Raw genomic sequence first — 18,267 nt, forward strand, 5'->3', positions numbered from 1 at the left:
GTTACATTTTTAAATGGATCAAACTATGAGCCCTGGAAGATTAAAATGGAAGCCTAGTTGATGGTATCCAACGAAGAAATTTGTTTATATGTTATATATGGAGAGGGGAATGAGTTCAATATATAAGTCTAGAAAATAATCATGAAAGGGTTGTATAAGAAATATGATGATAAAGTAAGGTGTTGTGAGCCAAAAAAGGAAATGTTGGACAAATTCCAATTTCTATATGGAAGAGAAAGCTACATAGCTCAAGAGGAGGTCGAAGAACCTTAATTATCAAGAAGTGGGCCTGAATCTATGGGCTCAAAATATTGAATATACATATTCCTATGAGAAAATTATTGATCTTCAATCGAAGGATGGTGAAGAAGAAGACCTAGATGAGAGGCCATGTGTTTGAGAAGGTAAGCTATTTCTTTGTAATAAATGTAAAGAAATAGGTCATTCATTATCTAGATAATGATGTGAATCAATTGAGGATAGAGATAGCCATGCATCTAGTAACATGTTGACGGTGTTGTACCCGCCAACATGTAAGGGGATCTCCCCAGTAAGAAGTCCCAATTAGACCTCAGAATGTTTGGTGTAGGAGTCCCAGGAATGGGTCATACGGTAATGCCTTGACCATGATTTTACATAGAGGCAAGTAAGATAACTCCGTTGGTAGTAAGGGTGTGACAGTCGTAGCGAGCCAAGGAAGGTGCATGAGAGGTTGTAACACATGGGGGTTGAGATGAGTAAACCCCTTGGAAACTTGTAATAGTATGTGGCTTGGAAGGGAGCACACGAGTGAAGATGCATCACAAGTCAGAAAGCAAGTTAGAGATAAATCCAAAGTGATGGTTAGACCAACAACACATTTCAGAAAGAATCATACATACTTACATAGAATAGTCCATACATGCATGCATAAGCAAAGAAATACATATATCATTTAAAGTAAACCAGATAACATAAAATACAATACAACATATGCATGAAACATGTTGGCTCTCTTATATTAAGTGTAAGTTCCAGTCATACAATGCTTCCATGTCCAACCACTAGTTCCAGAAGTGGAACATTACAGGGACAACCGTCTCCTCCTCCAAAGAGATGGACTAGCTCTGCGCAGTGGAGAAGGCAAGGCTCATTACAATACTATCCAAGATTTCTCTAAGGTACTCCTTTCAAGGCTTGGATGACCAAAATCCTATACAATGAGTTACGAGATTCTATTTATAGCAAAGGGTGGGTGACCCTTGACATTCCCCATTGCAACAATTCATCTACCCTAATGAATCTTCATCTACTGTATGATTGTTACATCCAACTATTGACACTTGAACTTCCACTTGATATGACGTTACATTACAATGCATATGTGCTCATGTGAGACAAAATGGCTTGAGCAAGCCATGTAAGACATCACTGACACTTGATCCATTGTGGTGAGACAATATCTTTGACATGCTTGTGATGGTGAAGGTGGTGAGTTGATGCCAAGATTGGTCATCCATGATGGTGTGCATGCACCCCTTGGTGACATCTTGCTGAAGCAAACTCTTGCCTTAATTCCATCCGGGTGCATTGGTGTGGATCCTTCATCCAACTCGTCTTCTAGCATGTATATGCTATTCTTGGTGCCATTGAACTGGAAACACATTGATGCATAGTTTTCATTCTGATCTTCCAGTGTGTGGTAGTGGTCATGCGCATCAAATGTTAACTACATGCTCAGCTCTAGTCAGAATTGGTTCTTGTCTTCGCCTTGGTGAGTGTGTTGAATGGGTTGGATCACATGCATGTGCACAATGACATGCATGTTGTTGAATCCCTTGCATGTGATCGACAACACTGCTTACCATGTCTACTCCATGCCAGCTACTGGGATGGATCTATAACTTGTATGGGTGCAGTTTCATTTGTGATTACATTTTGCGCCCCCTTCTATTCCTGTTCTTGCTACAACTCATTCGCTTGTCCTCGCAACTCATGTTCTTCCTTGAATTGTTGCTTCAGCACATGTAACTCCTTCTTTTTTCCACTCTCTATCTTCGCATGATCTCCATGTTGTGTTGTCACCTAATAGCCTGAGTCTCCAAAGTTGCTTTCATCATCAGTGGATCTGCTTGAGCTTGCAACTTTGTTCCACCTCTATGTTGTGAACAACCTTCCACTCACATTCATTGCATCTTGTATCCTTGCTTCAACTGATGTTCATGATGCTTCTCGTTGTGATGTTACTACCATCATATCTTGATGTCCTTGTCTATGAACAACTTGATGTCTTCGTGGGCAGGCAAGTTCATAGACACTTGATCAACTACATCCCCAAGTGTGCTCTGAATGGTGTCTTCATCTCTGCTCTCTTGGAAACCATTGTACCTATACGACTGAGAGGCAGATGAACACTTACGACACCTAGAGACATGGCAACACTCATGGAAATAAATCTATCAGTCGAAAACCAAAATGAACTTGAGAACTAACTTGCAACATACCTAGGTGACTGATCATGAAGGTTGTATAATTTCCACCGGGAGGTTGGGAGATTGACTGCCAAGATAGCACAAGGAATAGTATATGATGATGAAAGGTTGACTGATTGTTGTAATTGCACAATTCATAGTCCAGCCTGGCTACTGACTACTAGAATTTTGCAATGCGAAATCTCACCTGGCAATGGCTGCAGGCTTAGTGACTACATTGCGCAATTTTCTGGGCCAATAGTCACTGTCCCCTATAAATGTGAAAAACAGTCTTGGAGGATAGTTCCGGGGGAGAAATGTGCATTTCTAGAGAGGAAGACAGAGCCTTCCTTCCTCAGATTGCACAATGTTGTCTTAGTGAAGGTAGAGTCTACGCCAAGGTTGGTCAGACAAGCCGATGTAAAACGGAAAGAAAATATGATAATGAAGACATGGTGACACTAAGTGAAAGTAGAGGTGATTGACATTGCATGCAAACGTTGAAGGAAATATTCAATAAAAAAATCAACATGCATGTGGGTGAAGCGAGTCACTAAATCGGTGATCGTTCATGAAAATCAGTTTCATGCATGCGATAACAGTGATATAGCAACAAAAACTAAAATGGTGCTAGTACAAGCTATTATGTATCAAAGCAACAACAAGCACTCACTAAAATCAAGCAGGCAACATTCATACGAAGAAAAACACAAAAGGCACCAGAAATGCAACACAAGACATGGAAAGCGGGCTTACCCCAAAATAGGTGAGTTGAATGTGCCGATGCGATGTGGGTTTCCAAAGATGCACGGTTGATGTGAGAAATGAGCTCTGCAGCATTCGGTGGATGATTTTTGATAAAATCAAGGTTGTCACATGCATGGCACAAATCTAGGGAAAACAACACATGGTGGGAGGGTTCTGAAATGATGCTTGCATGTAACCTCCAATTGCCAAAAATAGATCCCTGAAATGAGGGATGCCTATGCATGTTGCCTTGGGAGAAGTAGCCCATGCATGCAAGCTTGTTTTGCTTGGTCCCAGAGGAAACCGGTCAAGGTAGCTACACATGCAAGGGGATCCTCAAATACTGGGACAAAATGTGCATTTTTGGTTGGGAGCTGGGTTGGCTACTCAGAATATTTACAATATTTTTAGGCAGAGTAGCTGACTACTACCGATATTTGCGCAAATTCTGCGCTGAGCAACCCAACAAGGAAGGATTGTGCAATTTTCTATGTGAAGCTTGCTCAGTAGAATTGTGAAATTCTGGGGCCCAGTAGGCTGCTAGTAAGGATTACGCAATTTCTGGAGGGAAGGTTGGTTTCCCTCCATATTTTCACAAATTTTTGAAGGAGCTGCTCAACTTGCTACTTGACCAAGTCTGGATGAACAACTTATGAGGGGAATGCATCAAGGTTTGATCGATAGGTTGTATTTCTGCAAGAAAATCACTCGAGCTTCTATACGTGATGAGGCAAGACATGCTACTATCAAAGGTTTGTAGGGAGGCTCCAAAATGAAGCTAAGGAAAAATTTTGGAGGGTGGTTGTAGTCGCTACAACACTTGGTGACACACTAGTAGAACTCCAGCTCTCTGAATGGACCTTATTCGTGAAATGCAAGTCTAACACCTCTCGAATATTGTTTAGTTCTCAACTTGTCTTGGTTTCACACTAGATTCATTGTAAGATGTAGCATCCGCCAATATCTTGGTTGATTGACACACATTCCAAGCCAAGTCAAAACATTTTTTTTTATTGGGGTTAAGGGGTATATTGATGCACATGCATTATAGTAATCAGAGTCTTAGTTTCATCTCTGTTGTTGCTCCGCTGCCAACAGGCCTTAACAGTACCCCAATGGAGTCACATAGGACAACAAGCATGGCTCAGCTACTAGTGATCCTAGTCAGTACCCTGACATAGTTACTTGCATCACCTCTCTATGCAAGAATCCTTTCTCTTCTTCCACCTTATTCATTTTTCATTTTTTCATAACTTTGCATATCACTTATTCATTTCAGAGGCGGGAAAGGGATCCCAACTTATTGAGAGTAGAAGAGGTTTTTCCTATAGAGAAGTAGTTTATTATAGCTCTGACATGCATGTTAAGGTTTTCCCCCTCACCTTACTCTACTTGATTGAGCTGACAAAGATTAACCCAAAAGCAATGAACTAGAGGGGGTGATACTAGTGAGTGTGCAAGCGTTGTGTTTTCACCAAGGTTCACTTCTAACAATACGTATTTTCCATTGATGTATCATGGACTGAAGACAACAAGTTCTTACATAAGAGAGCAGGCAACAAATTACCAAATTTTGATAGCTGTCCAAGTCCTCTCATACTTTACCTAGCTTGTTTCAAGAGTCATACATGGTTTCATGTGAAACTAACCTATGAACGAAATAAGAAAACAAACAAAAAAGCAAAGTAGAAGCAGAAGAAAAAGAGAAAGCAAAGTGAGTAAGCAAATAAACAAGCAAGTGAACAAACCAACAAAGCAAGTAAGCAAACAAGCATGCAAGAAAACATACTGAAAGCAAACACTACTCCTACTCCTAAGCTAATGGTGTATGCTCCATCTCACGTGAAGTGATACTTCCAATGCAGCCATCGCCGTGTTGGTTGACCCATGTTGGTGAAGGCACAGTTTGCGAATAAGACAGCTATGTGAACCAACAAACAAGAAAGATATAATAGTGAATACAAACATACTCCAAGTTTACGAGTGACAACATAATAGAGATGAGTGAAAGCGCATGACGTGCACTCTGTGGAGCTTCCATGGTGCTATGCTGCACTGCATGAAGATGTTGAGTGTGTGCATTCTCTTGACTGTGACATGTAAGAAAACATGAGAAAGGTAGACCACTTATGTTATGCATGTGTGCTTGCTGTGTAAGATTACTCCAACGCACGAGTGTTGGGATTGTGGAGTTCAAGTGGAGGAAGAGAAATTTGGGTGTTTGGTTGATCTTCAATGCAAAATAGAGAGTGATGAGGAGCCTTGATTGTTTAAGCAATTTCCCAACTAGAAGTGAAACCAACCTTAGGATAGCAAGGGCCTAACATAACCATCATCTCAGGCTAAATTGCCTCGACAATCTCTGGGGTTTCGACTTCATTGACAGATATATCATTGTAGACCAGTGCCTTAGACAGATTAACAATGATTGAATCAACATCATGATCAGATGAAGAAGTAGAGAGATCACAACAATGAGGATTAGAAAATTTGGGATGTTTATCGGCATTCTCATGGTTTGATGAATCAAGCAGAGGGGTACATGAGAAAAAAAGATGTTCAACCTCTGCATTTTCAGAAATGAAAGATGACAGATTGGATGGATTTTCGTAGGAAGATGTGTTCTCTCTGCACTATGATGATAGACTGACATCTGACGTATATTGTGAATGATCGAAAGTAGAAACATCCGAAAATTGGTTTTCACAGGAGAAATCAGCAGTGGTAGAATCACAAGGGATGTCAGGATGATGTAGATGAGGCGCAACTAGAAGGGAGTCATCTGTCACCACAGGATCTTCTTTAGATTCCCACACACACTCATCATGAATTATGGTTAGTTGCATAACACCAAATCCGTCAAAAACTTGATCCTCGTTCAAAATAGGTGAGGAGTCCAGAATGGAAGAACACAAGAGAGTAAAATATGAAGGATCAATAGAATGTGAGGACAGAGGTTGAGGGAATGAATCCACGTGACAACCAACATGTTTGCAAGCCAAATATCTGCAGATATCAAGAGCAGGTGGGGTGGGAGGATGTGATAGTTCAAAAAATGTATTTTGCATGATCTGCCACATCACTTTGCGGTGGTGGAGCTATTTGATGAGGTGAAGGTGGACAGTCACTTGTGGCAGCAACTGTGCCTTCTCATGATTGTGTAGTTCTATCACTGGAGTATGAGTGGGATTTGAGTAATTTCACGAATTGTTGATTTTCAGATATGTAAAGAAGATACTCAAATATCCCATCGAGAAATTCCCAATCAATTTCATCTTCATGGAATTGATATGTAAGACTACAAAAGCGTGGGTGAAACTGTTCAACGGATTCATCAGGAGCTTTTCATAATTATAGAATCTTTTTGTTGAGTCCTTTATGTTGGAAATAATACTGAGAGGGGAGGGTGAATCAGTATTATCACATCAATAAAACTTTTTCATTTACATATTCAGATTCATATATGCTACTTCCACAACTTCTTATGATTCAGTTAGTTGATCCTTAATGAGTGCATTAGAACATTATCAACCATATTAACAGTAAACAGGTGCAGTAAAATAGAACAAATCATCACACATAAGCCACACACACGAACACCATGATATAAGGTGGTGTGGGAGAAAACCACCTGCTGCAAGTCATCTCAATCTTCTTCTTAATAAGAAAAATCCTTTTACAATATTTCTGTACTGGTGCAGTCTTATACCAGTACGCAGGCTTCTACCTGCAGAGAGCTGCAACCCCCATAGTGCTTGTACTAGCCGATCCATTTACTAGTACGCAGGCTGCTACCTGCTACAATGCTCCAAAGTTTTCAACTGCTACTGGAAGGGAGCTACCACCCCCTTAGCTCTTGTTCTAGCTAAGATACTAGTACGTAGGCGCCGGCCTACAATCTTCTCTCCTCCAGGTACCACGTTTCATGCATTTTTAGATTGGATACTCCTGAAGCACAACACATAATCTGAAAGGCCACGTTTCATCCAATTTTCATACTGGTCCCATTAATATCATTGAAGCACATAATCAATCAATATTCTGAATCACCCAATCACTGGATCAATACATATACAAGGATAATATATGTGTTATCACCCAGATCTAGTCCATCAGATCACATAAATATGAGTCATTATGATCCTGATCCAGTATTAGTTCTCATCCATCAAGACTGAAGCTAAACACAATCAACCAAACAGGATATGCAGAATACTGACACCTTTAAACTGTCATCAGAACCCATCAACAACCAGAACCACCTGTGAATTCAAATATCATAGCTCAAATTGTATGCGCTACTACAATGAACCAAACTTGCATATATACGCGCTTACACCAAAGCCAACCCACGTACAGATCTATAAATATTCAAACATGACTTGCAGCGATTTCAAACTTAAGTTATACCCAGTTCAGATCATTCAATATACAGATCTAGAATAAGCATAATCAAATATATAGAGATAGTTCATTTCAAACCATTTGATCCCGATCTATCCTTAGATCTTGTTCTCCATCAACCAGTGAGATCCCTCTTTAGCTCAGATCCAGATCTGCACCATAACCCAATCACAGTATTCCAGATCTAGCACTTTATCAGATATTCAGATAATTCAGATGATGCTTTGCCAAATGATCTCCTTCCTCTTTTATAGCCTTAGTCCTTTCTCAATACCACGGTCCAAAACCATAGGATCAAAAAAACTGTTGGACTAATACCATGAACCAACCATGAAAGTGCGTGAGATCAACCCTTTTAGATGCAATACCATGGGCCAAAACCATAGGATCAAAAACTATCGGACTAATACCATGAACCAACCATGAAAGTGCGTGAGATCAACACTTCTGACGAGGTACCATGGTCCAAAACCATAGGTTCAAATACCAAGGACTAACTACCATGGACCAAAGGTAAGTTCTCCAACATATACGCACTTTTCCTTGCATGAAATACCAAGGACTAACTACCATGGACCAAAGGTAAGTTCTCCAACATATACACGCTTTTCCTTGCATGAAAGTGCGTGAGATCAACACTTCTGATGAGGTACCATGGTCCAAAACCATAGGTTCAAATACCAAGGACTAACTACCATGGACAAAAGGTAAGTTCTCCAACATATACGCTTTTTTCCTTGCATGAAAGTGCGTGAACTTTTTCTCTACATGAAATAAACTTTTCTCTGCATAAAAGTGCGTGAACTTTTCTCTCCATGAAATAAACTTTTCTCTGCATAAAAGTGCGTGAACTTTTCTCTACATGAAATAAACTTTTCTCTGCATAAAAATGCGTGAACTTTTCTCTACATGAAATAAACTTTTCTCTGCATAAAAGTGCGTGAACTTTTCTCTACATGAAATAAACTTTTCTTTGGATAAAAGTGCGTGAACTTTTCTTTACATGAAAGAAACTTTTATCTTCATGAAAGTGCGTGAACTTTGCTGCACTATAATTTATCATCTGAGATGACTGGGTTGCCATCAAGTACAACATATGTATCATAATGCCAAAAATCTCCCCCTTTGGACTTGATGGCAACAATACCAAATCACTCTCCCCCTTTGACATCAAGGGCAAAGGGCGAACCAAGATATTCTCTTCCTTTGTTGTCCATACTCCCCCTGAGTACCTGCTAAAATCTCTGAATGAGCTCCCCCTTAGTATATGCCATGGTGCACCAATCTGTCCATGATTTTTCTGAGAACATGCTGAAATCTCTGCTCTGCTGAAATATGCTTGTTCATGCTCCCCCTGACTGTTAAGCAAGGTCTGCAAAAAGATGTTCTACAAGAAGTACATGACTCTATACATCATAAATGACCTTCCTATCACCAAATACTCATACATACATCCATCTCCCAACCAAGTGGGGATATACCAGAAAATGACAACCAAGTACATTACATCATTCATCCCAGGCATAGTGGGGAAACCAACATAGGCCGTTACATGACCTTGATATGACTGAAATATTTCATCAAATGACTACACTATTACATCATGAGTCTTGATATGACCTTTACATCGAATGATATGCATGACATTTATAACAGAGACCAAACACCTAAATAAGATCATGATAAACATCCGCAATGACACTGAATGATCTGTTCCATAGCATCTGTCACCAGCAACTTGTATTAGTGCATGAATCATCAAGGTATGTCTGTATCAACTCATCCTTTTGAACAGAATTTTGTATATACAGAATCATTCTATCATATGTGAGAAACACCATAGCTATCGAGATCTGCATGGACCAAGTATCATCAATTGGGAATATCAATCAACATATGTACAAAACAACCTATCATCATATAGGTAAGAACTCATCATCATCATGTCTCCAACAATGCAACATTGAATAATCATCCATGTATCCAACCAACAATCCTCATCCATATATCTGCCAAGAACAATAGGAATCCTGCATCATAACTGTAATATATGATCTTTATGCATATGATGACAACAACATATGAGTGACTCATCATCAAGTAAAGAAAATGTGAATTCAAGCTATGTACTTCTCCTTATCCTTATGAAGATCACCATGTAAGCACCATTAGAGAATCAACCACAAATCTGATCTAAATATCAACTACGTAACCCCAAGAATCATCTGAACAACTCATAACCATATCATAGCAAGATGAATCATTTATCCATATAAGCATCATCACCAAGGACTATTAACCATAATGCCAACAATGCATTAAGAGCATATGCTCCCCCTAAACCTGTGCCATCTGTCGGATCTGATCATGCATATTAATCAACAACATCAAGTTAGAACCAAAATACTTCTAACCATCATATCCACACATCATTAGAAAAATGCAACCATTATCAATTAGAGCAAAACTGATCCTTTTCTTGAATCTGTCCCTACTGCCTTTCTTCAAACAATCATATACACGATTGTGCAGTAACAAATTCGCGTATATATGCAACTTCCCTTTATCAAGCTTGCGTAGGAGATTGAAGTTTTACACTTCTGGCTCCCTCTGTTATGTCTGTATAATGTGTTGTGTCGCCACTTTCTGACTGAACTTCCTTTTTCTTCCATATCTTCAAGTGTGATGATGTTTTCTCCTTTTGGTGTGATGTTCGTGCTTTGTTCCTGCATTCCTTTGCTATATGTCCAAGCTTGTTACATGCATAACATCTTACATGTTTCATATTCCTTTTGTAGTAATCAGCAGCTTTGTGACCAAACATATTGCAAGCAAAGAAATATCCATTAAAGTACCTTGACGGAGATGATATGTTTGTTTGATGATCTTGAACCCTTCTTCTTCTACATCTGGCTGCGACATGTCCAAGGTTATGACATACATAACATTCAACATTATTCATAGGAGGAGTAAAAGATTTTCTTTGAAGAATTTCTTTCCTTGGTTGATGATGAGATTGACCTTTCATCTCTCTTATCTCCTTGTTGATCATTTTATATTTCTCTTTAGAGTTCCTTGCCTCACCTTGTGAACTAGATTCACCTTCAACAGATTCATGAAAGCCAAGACCAGTTTTGATAGCAGTAGATCTTTGACTATTAAGAATATCATCCAAGACTTTAGTACTATCTTGAAAACGTAAGAGCTTATCCTTTTCTTCTAATTTACTTTTCAAGATGTTTACCTCAACCTGAAGTTGTTCTTCTTTTTCTAGATATTGCTTCTTCATGTCTTCTTCAGCTTTCCTTACTTCTTCCAACTGATGCTTTAGATTGAGAATCTAATTTTATTGTTCTTGATTCAGATCCTGTTGCATTTGACGAATTCTGAAGGCACATTCTAGCTGAGATTTTAAGCTGATAACTTCGTTTCCCTATTTTTCAATATCTTGGACTAGATCTTTATTCTGCTTCTTTGATTCTTCAAGATCTTCCTTTAGAGAGCGGATCGTGGCTTCAAGACTTTCATAGTAACTGGATCTATATTTGAGTTTCTTGATGGTTGTGTTCTTTTCATTGAATTCATTTCTTAGAGATGTTGCTTCAACCTGAAACTTTTGATATTTCTCCTTGAATAAATCTCGTTGAGACTTTTGTCTAGTAACAGCTTCTTTGAGGGCACCACTCTTTATGTTCAGAAGTCTTTCTTGTTCACTAATTTTGTTTGTCAGCCTGTTAAATTCTGCTTCTATTTGATATCCTTCTTCCTCACCCATAAGAGCACATTCAGTTGTTTTGTTATCACTTCCATCTTTTCCAAATGAATAGATAGCTAGAACATCAAAGGATAGCAAATTCATACCTGATAGTTCATCTTCATTCTGAAATGATTCCGAATCTGAATCTGAATCTGAAGAGCTTCTTATGCCTAATCCCCAATCGATTCTCCCACTGTCATAGTTCTTCTCAGATGTCTTCTTCTTCTTATGAGCTTTCTTCTTAAGCTTCTTTCCCATTGTTCCACAGATCTCCTTCAAGCGATCAAGCTTCTACCAAAGGACCTGCTCTGATACCAATTGTTGGAAATAATACTGAGGGGGGGGGTGAATCAATATTATCACATCAATAAAACCTTTTCATTTCCATATTCAGATTCATATATGCTACTTCCACAACTTCTTATGATTCAGTTAGTTGATCCTTAATGAGTGCATTAGAACATTATCAACCATATTAATAGTAAATAGGTGCAGTAAAATAGAACAAATCATCACACATAAGCCACACACATGAACACCATGATATAAGGTGGAAACCCAATGTGGGAGAAAACCACCTGCTGCAAGTCATCTCAATCTTCTTCTTAATAAGAAAAATCCTTTTACAATATTTCCGTACAGGTGCAGTCTTATACCAGTACGCAGGCTTCTACCTGCAGAGAGCTACAACCCCCATAGTTCTTGTACTAGCCAATCCATTTACTAGTACGCAGGCTGCTACCTGCTACAATGCTCCAAAGTTTTCAACTGCTACTGGAAGGGAGCTACCACCCCCTTAGCTCTTGTTCTAGCTAAGATACTAGTACGTAGGCACCAGCCTACAATCTTATCTCCTCCAGGTACCACGTTTCATGCATTTTTAGATTGGATACTCCTGGAGCACAACACATAGTCTGAAAGGCCACGTTTCATCCAATTTTCATACTGGTCCCATTAATATCATTGAAGCACATAATCAATCAATCTTTTGAATCACCCAATCACCAGATCAATACATATACAAGGATAATATATGTGTTATCACCCCGATCTAGTCCATCAGATCACATAAATATGAGTCATTATGATCCTGATCCAATATTAGTTCTCATCCATCAATACTAAAGCTAAACATAATCAACCAAACAGGATATGCAGAATATTGACACCTTTAAACTGTCATCAGAACCCATCAACAACCAGAAACACCTGTGACTTCAAATATCATAGCTCAAATTGTATACGCTACTACAATGAACCAAACCTGCATATATACGCGCTTACACCAAAGCCAACCCACGTACAGATCTATAAATATTCAAACATGACTTGCAGCGATTTCAAACTTAAGTTATACCCAGTTCAGATCATTCAATATACAGATCTAGAATAAGCATAATCAAATATATAGATATAGTTCATTTCAAACCATTTGATCCTGGTCTATCCTTATATCTTGTTCTCCATCAACCAGTGAGATCCCTCTTTAGCTCAGATCCATATCTGCACCATAACCCAATCATAGTATTCCAGATCTATCACTTTATCAGATATTCAGATATTTCAGATGATGCTTTGCCAAATGATCTCCTTCCTCTTTTATAGCCTTAGTCCTTTCTCAATACCACGGTCCAAAACCATAGGATCAAAAAAACTATTGGGCTAATACCATGAACCAACCATGAAAGTGCGTGAGATCAACCCTTTTGGATGCAATACCACGGGCCAAAACCATAGGATCAAAAACTATCAGACTAATACCATGAACCAACCATGAAAGTGCGTGAGATCAACACTTCTAACGAGGTACCATGGTCCAAAACCATAGGTTCAAATACCAAGGACTAACTACCATGGACCAAAGGTAAGTTCTCCAACATATACGCGCTTTTCCTTGCATGAAATACCAAGGACTAACTACCATGGACCAAAGGTAAGTTCTCCAACATATACACACTTTTCCTTGCATGAAAGTGCGTGAGATCAACACTTTTGACGAGGTACCATGGTCCAAAACTATAGGTTCAAATACCAAGGACTAACTACCATGGACCAAAGCTAAGTTCTCCAACATATACGCACTTTTCCTTGCATGAAAGTGCGTGAACTTTTTCTCTACATGAAATAAACTTTTCTCTACATAAAAGTGCGTGAACTTTTCTCTCCATGAAATAAACTTTTCTCTGCATAAAAGTGCGTCAACTTTTCTGTACATGAAATAAACTTTTCTCTGCATAAAAGTGCGTGAACTTTTCTCTACATGAAATAAAATTTTCTTTGCATAAAAGTTCGTGAACTTTTCTCTACATGAAATAAACTTTTCTCTGCATAAAAGTGCGTGAACGTTTCTCTACATGAAATAAACTTTTCTCTTCATAAAAGTGCGTGAACTTTTCTTTACATGAAAAAAACTTTTATCTTCATGAAAGTGCGTGAACTTTGCTGCACTATAATTTATCATCTGAGATGAGTGGGTTGCCATCAAGTACAACATATGTATCATAATTCCAATGCTTTACGGTAAAAGTGATTAAAAGCATGGTCTATCTCTGTGACCAAATGAGAAAGAAAATGAATGGAATTTTTGGGAAATGTGGCACATCAGTGCATTGGGTGCCCTCAAAGCGCATAGAAAAATATCATGCAACTCATGTATTCTTCAAAGAATCCATGTATTTCACATGAGCCTACAACACTAATCACATGCCTAACCAAGGATACATATCGTCCACCATCAAATGTTTAATGATACAAGTTATCTGAGAGATTTTCTGAACTGATGAAATCATTTCCATAAGACTTACACTCCAAAAGAGAAACTCGGTAGTTAGTCATGATAGATATGTAGATGTTCGAAATAGATGTGAGGACTCATCTTGTCATTTTTCCCTCCCTCTAGCACCAAAATGTTGACAGTGCTAGACCCGCCAACATTTAAGGTGATCTCCTCGGTAAGAAGTACCAATTATATCTCAAACTGTTTGGTGTAGGAGTCCCAACAGTGGGTGATATGTAATGCCTTGACCGTGATTTCACACAGAGGCAAGTAAAATAACTTTGTTGGTAGCAAGGGTGTGGCAGCTGCATCGAGCCAAGGAAGGTGGTTGAGATGAGTGCACCCCTTGGAAACCTGTAATAGTATGCATCTTGGAAGGAGACAAACAAGTAAATATGCATCACAAGCTTGAAAGAAAGTTAGTGAGCAATCCAAAGTGATGGTTAAACCAACATCACATTTTAGAAAGATTCATACATACTTATACAGAATAGTACATACATGCATGTGTATGCAAATAAATACACATATCATTTAGAGTAAACCAGATAACATAGAATATAATAAAACATATGCTTGAAACGTGCTAGCTCTATTATATTAATTGTAAGTTCAGGTCATACAATACATCCATGTCCAACCACTAGTTCCAATAGTGGAACATTACAACCACAACTGCTTGTTCCTCCAAAGAGATGTACTAGCTTTGCGTAGTGGAGAAGCCATGACTTGTTACAATATTGTCAAAGCTTTCTCTAAGATACTCCTATCGAAGCTTGGCTAACCAAAAGCCTTTATAATGAGTTATGAGATTCTATTTATAGAAAAGGGTTGGGTGACCCTTGACATTCCCCTTTGTGACAGTTCATCTAACCTCATGACTCTTCATCTACTCTATGAATGTTACATCCAACTATTGACACTTGAACTTCCACTTGACACGACGTTACATTACAATGCACATGTGCTCATGTGAGACAAAATGGATTGAGAAAGCCATGCAATACAACATTGACACTTGGTCCATTTTGGTGAGACAAACTTTTTGACCTACTTGTGATGGTGAAGGTGGTGCGTTAATGCCAAGCTTGGTTGTCCGTGATGGTGTGCATGCACCCCATGGTGAAGTCTTGCTGAAGCAAACTCTTGCGTCCATTGCATCTGGGTGCATTAGAGTGGCTCCTTCATCCAACTCATCTACCAACATGCACTTTGTATTCTTGATGCAATCAAACTGGCAACGCATTGATGCATAGTGTCCATGCTGATCTTCTATTGTGTGACAGTGGTCATGTGCATCAACTTTCAGCTACATGCTCAACTCCAGTCAGACTTGATTCTTGTCTTCTCCTTGGTGAGTGTGCTCAATGGGTTGGATCACATGCATGTGCACAATGAAATCCAAGTTGCTTAATCCCTTGCATGCGATCAACAACACTTCTCACCATGTGTGCTCCATGAGTGCATGTTGCGCCCACTTCTATTCTTGTTCCTGTTGCAACTCATTCGCTTGTTTGTGCAACTCATGTTCTTCCTTGAGTTGCTGCTTCAGGAGATGCAACTCCTTCTTTCTTCCACTCTTTATTTTTGCGTGATCTCCATGTCGTGCCTTCACCTCATAGCCGAAGTCGCCAAAGTTGCTTTCATCATTAATGGATCTGATTGATCTTGCAACTTTGTTCTGCCTCTATGTTGTCAACAACCTTCCTCTCACATTCGTTTCATCTGGTATGCTAACTTCATCTGATGTTCATGAAGTTTCTCGCTATGATGCTGCTGCCATCATATCTTGACATCCTTGTTTACGAACAACATGATATCTTCGTGGGTAGGAAAGTTCACAAACACTTGATCGACTGCATCCCCAAATGTGCTCTTAATAGTGTCTTTGTCTCTACTCCCCTAGAAACCATTGTACCTATACGACTAAGAGGCAAATGAACACCTACAATACCATGAGACATGGAAACACTCATGGCAAGAAATTTTTCAGTTGAAAACCAAAATGAACTTGAAAACTGACTTGCAACATACCTGGGTGATGGATCATGAGGTCATGCAATTTCCAACGAGAGGTTGGGAGACTGATTGCCAACATTGCACAAGGCATAGTCTCAGTGTTGGAATTGTGTAATGCACAGTCCATTCTGGTTGTTGATTGCTGGAAGCACACAATGCACAATCTTAGCTGGAAATGGTTGCAAGCTTAGTGACTACATTCCGTAATTTTCTGGGCCAACAGTCACTATCCCTTAGAAATGCGCAACACGGTCCTGGAGGAAAGTGTTTGGGCAGAAATGCACATTTCTAGAGAGGAAGACAGAGCCTTCCTTCCCTAGATTGCACAATGATGTCTCAGTGAAGGCAGAGTCCAGGAAAAGGTTGGCTAGACTCACTGGCGGGCAACTAAAACCAAATATGACAGTGAATGCATGGAGACACTATGTGAAAGCAGAAGTGATTGATAGTTCATGCAAACATTGAATGAAAGATTGAGTAAACAGATCAACATGCATGTGGGTGTAGCGAGTCACCGAATTAGTGAACATTCATGCAAAAGAATTTGATGCATGCAACAACAGTGAGATGGAAACGAAAACTAAAACGATGCTAGTACAAGTTAGTAAGTATCCAAATGACAATGAGATGTCACTAAAATCAAGAAGATAGCAATCATACGAAACGAAACACAAAAAGTGCCAAAAATGCAACACAAGACATGGAAAGGAGGCTTACCCCAAAATAGTTGAGTTGAATGTGCCACCAGCTCCTAGATGTGATGTGGGATGCTAGAGTTGCAAAATTGATGTGATGAATGAGCTCTGCAACATCTAGTCGATGATTTTTGATAAAATCGAGGTTGTGACGCTGTTGGGTCCCTATAATACTATTGATTACCCCATTAATATTGTAGTTATACCCCTTATTTATATTGTTGTGCCACTATTACCCCCATATTGTTATTTCCGTGCCCCATAGAATCCCTCTATTGTTATTTTTGTTGCTTTATATTATTATTGTTAGGTCGGCTGGATTATATTGTGACTCCTTAGACTCCTATATATAGAAAGGAGGTTTTGTCATTTGTATCATCCCAGAATTGTTAATTTATGTAATGTAAAGGAGGTTGCCCCCTCGAACAGGCTGAATTCTAAGGCGTTGATCTTTGTTTTCTATCTTTTCTTGAGCTGGTTTCATAACATTTGGTATCAGAGCTTTGGATTCTAGGGTTTCGCTGCTCCAAACAGGTCATCGTGGCATTTTCGCGATAACTTTGTTTCTGTGACATTTCAGAAGTCACAAAAAAAACCCATTTGAGAAGAAATCGTGCTCAACCTTGGGTCCAGATTTCAGAACTTTTCGCGCGATAGTTGTGGAGATATGCTCTAAGGAAGTTGGTCTTTTTACAGACTCCTGAATTACATTCAAAACAGGTGACCTAGGGAAAATCGTCATAACGTTTTCTCTGGGGATCGGATTGAAATTTCATAAGAAGGTGTAGAAAGAGGACAGACTGTAGTTTCTTGTATATCTTTTTCAGAACCAAAGGTCGAAAATTGTACAAGTGGAACTTCATACAAGTTCACTCTTCTGGAAAGGTCTATAATCAGGTCATCTTGGGAGATTGTGCATAACTCCTTCTTGGAGAATCCAATTTGGATCAGACTGGTGGCATTGGAAAGAGGACACAGAGAGCTACTACAGGTCACAATTTCAGAACTAGATGATTGGAAAGTACAGAGATACATCAGAGGCAATATCAAGCTCCTACAAAGTGAAAAAGGGTGTGTAGATTTTTTTAAATTTTTGCTTAAGCTTGGTTTGAAAATTTATTTTGAAGGAATTCAAAGGGCATAGTAGAGCATTATTATCGGTAACTGATGCCCCGAGGAAAGAAAATGCAAACACCTAGTAAGGAACCTGAAAGCTCTAGCATGACTCATGAAGAAGTGGAAGAAATGCAACATGATATATCAAAATTACAAGACCAAGTGCAACAACTGTCCCTTGCACAAAAAGGAACAGAATCTAAGATGGATGGTTTAATGAAAGATGTAGAAGCTAAGATGGACGGTTTAAAGAAAGGTGTAGAAGCTAAGATGGATTGTTTAAAGAAAGGTGTAGAAGCTAAG

Source organism: Pinus tabuliformis, chromosome 4_1 (assembly GCF_031772625.1).
Source record: "Pinus tabuliformis cultivar Carrire ecotype Pingquan chromosome 4_1, CPIR1, whole genome shotgun sequence".
Lineage (NCBI taxonomy): Eukaryota > Viridiplantae > Streptophyta > Pinopsida > Pinales > Pinaceae > Pinus > Pinus tabuliformis.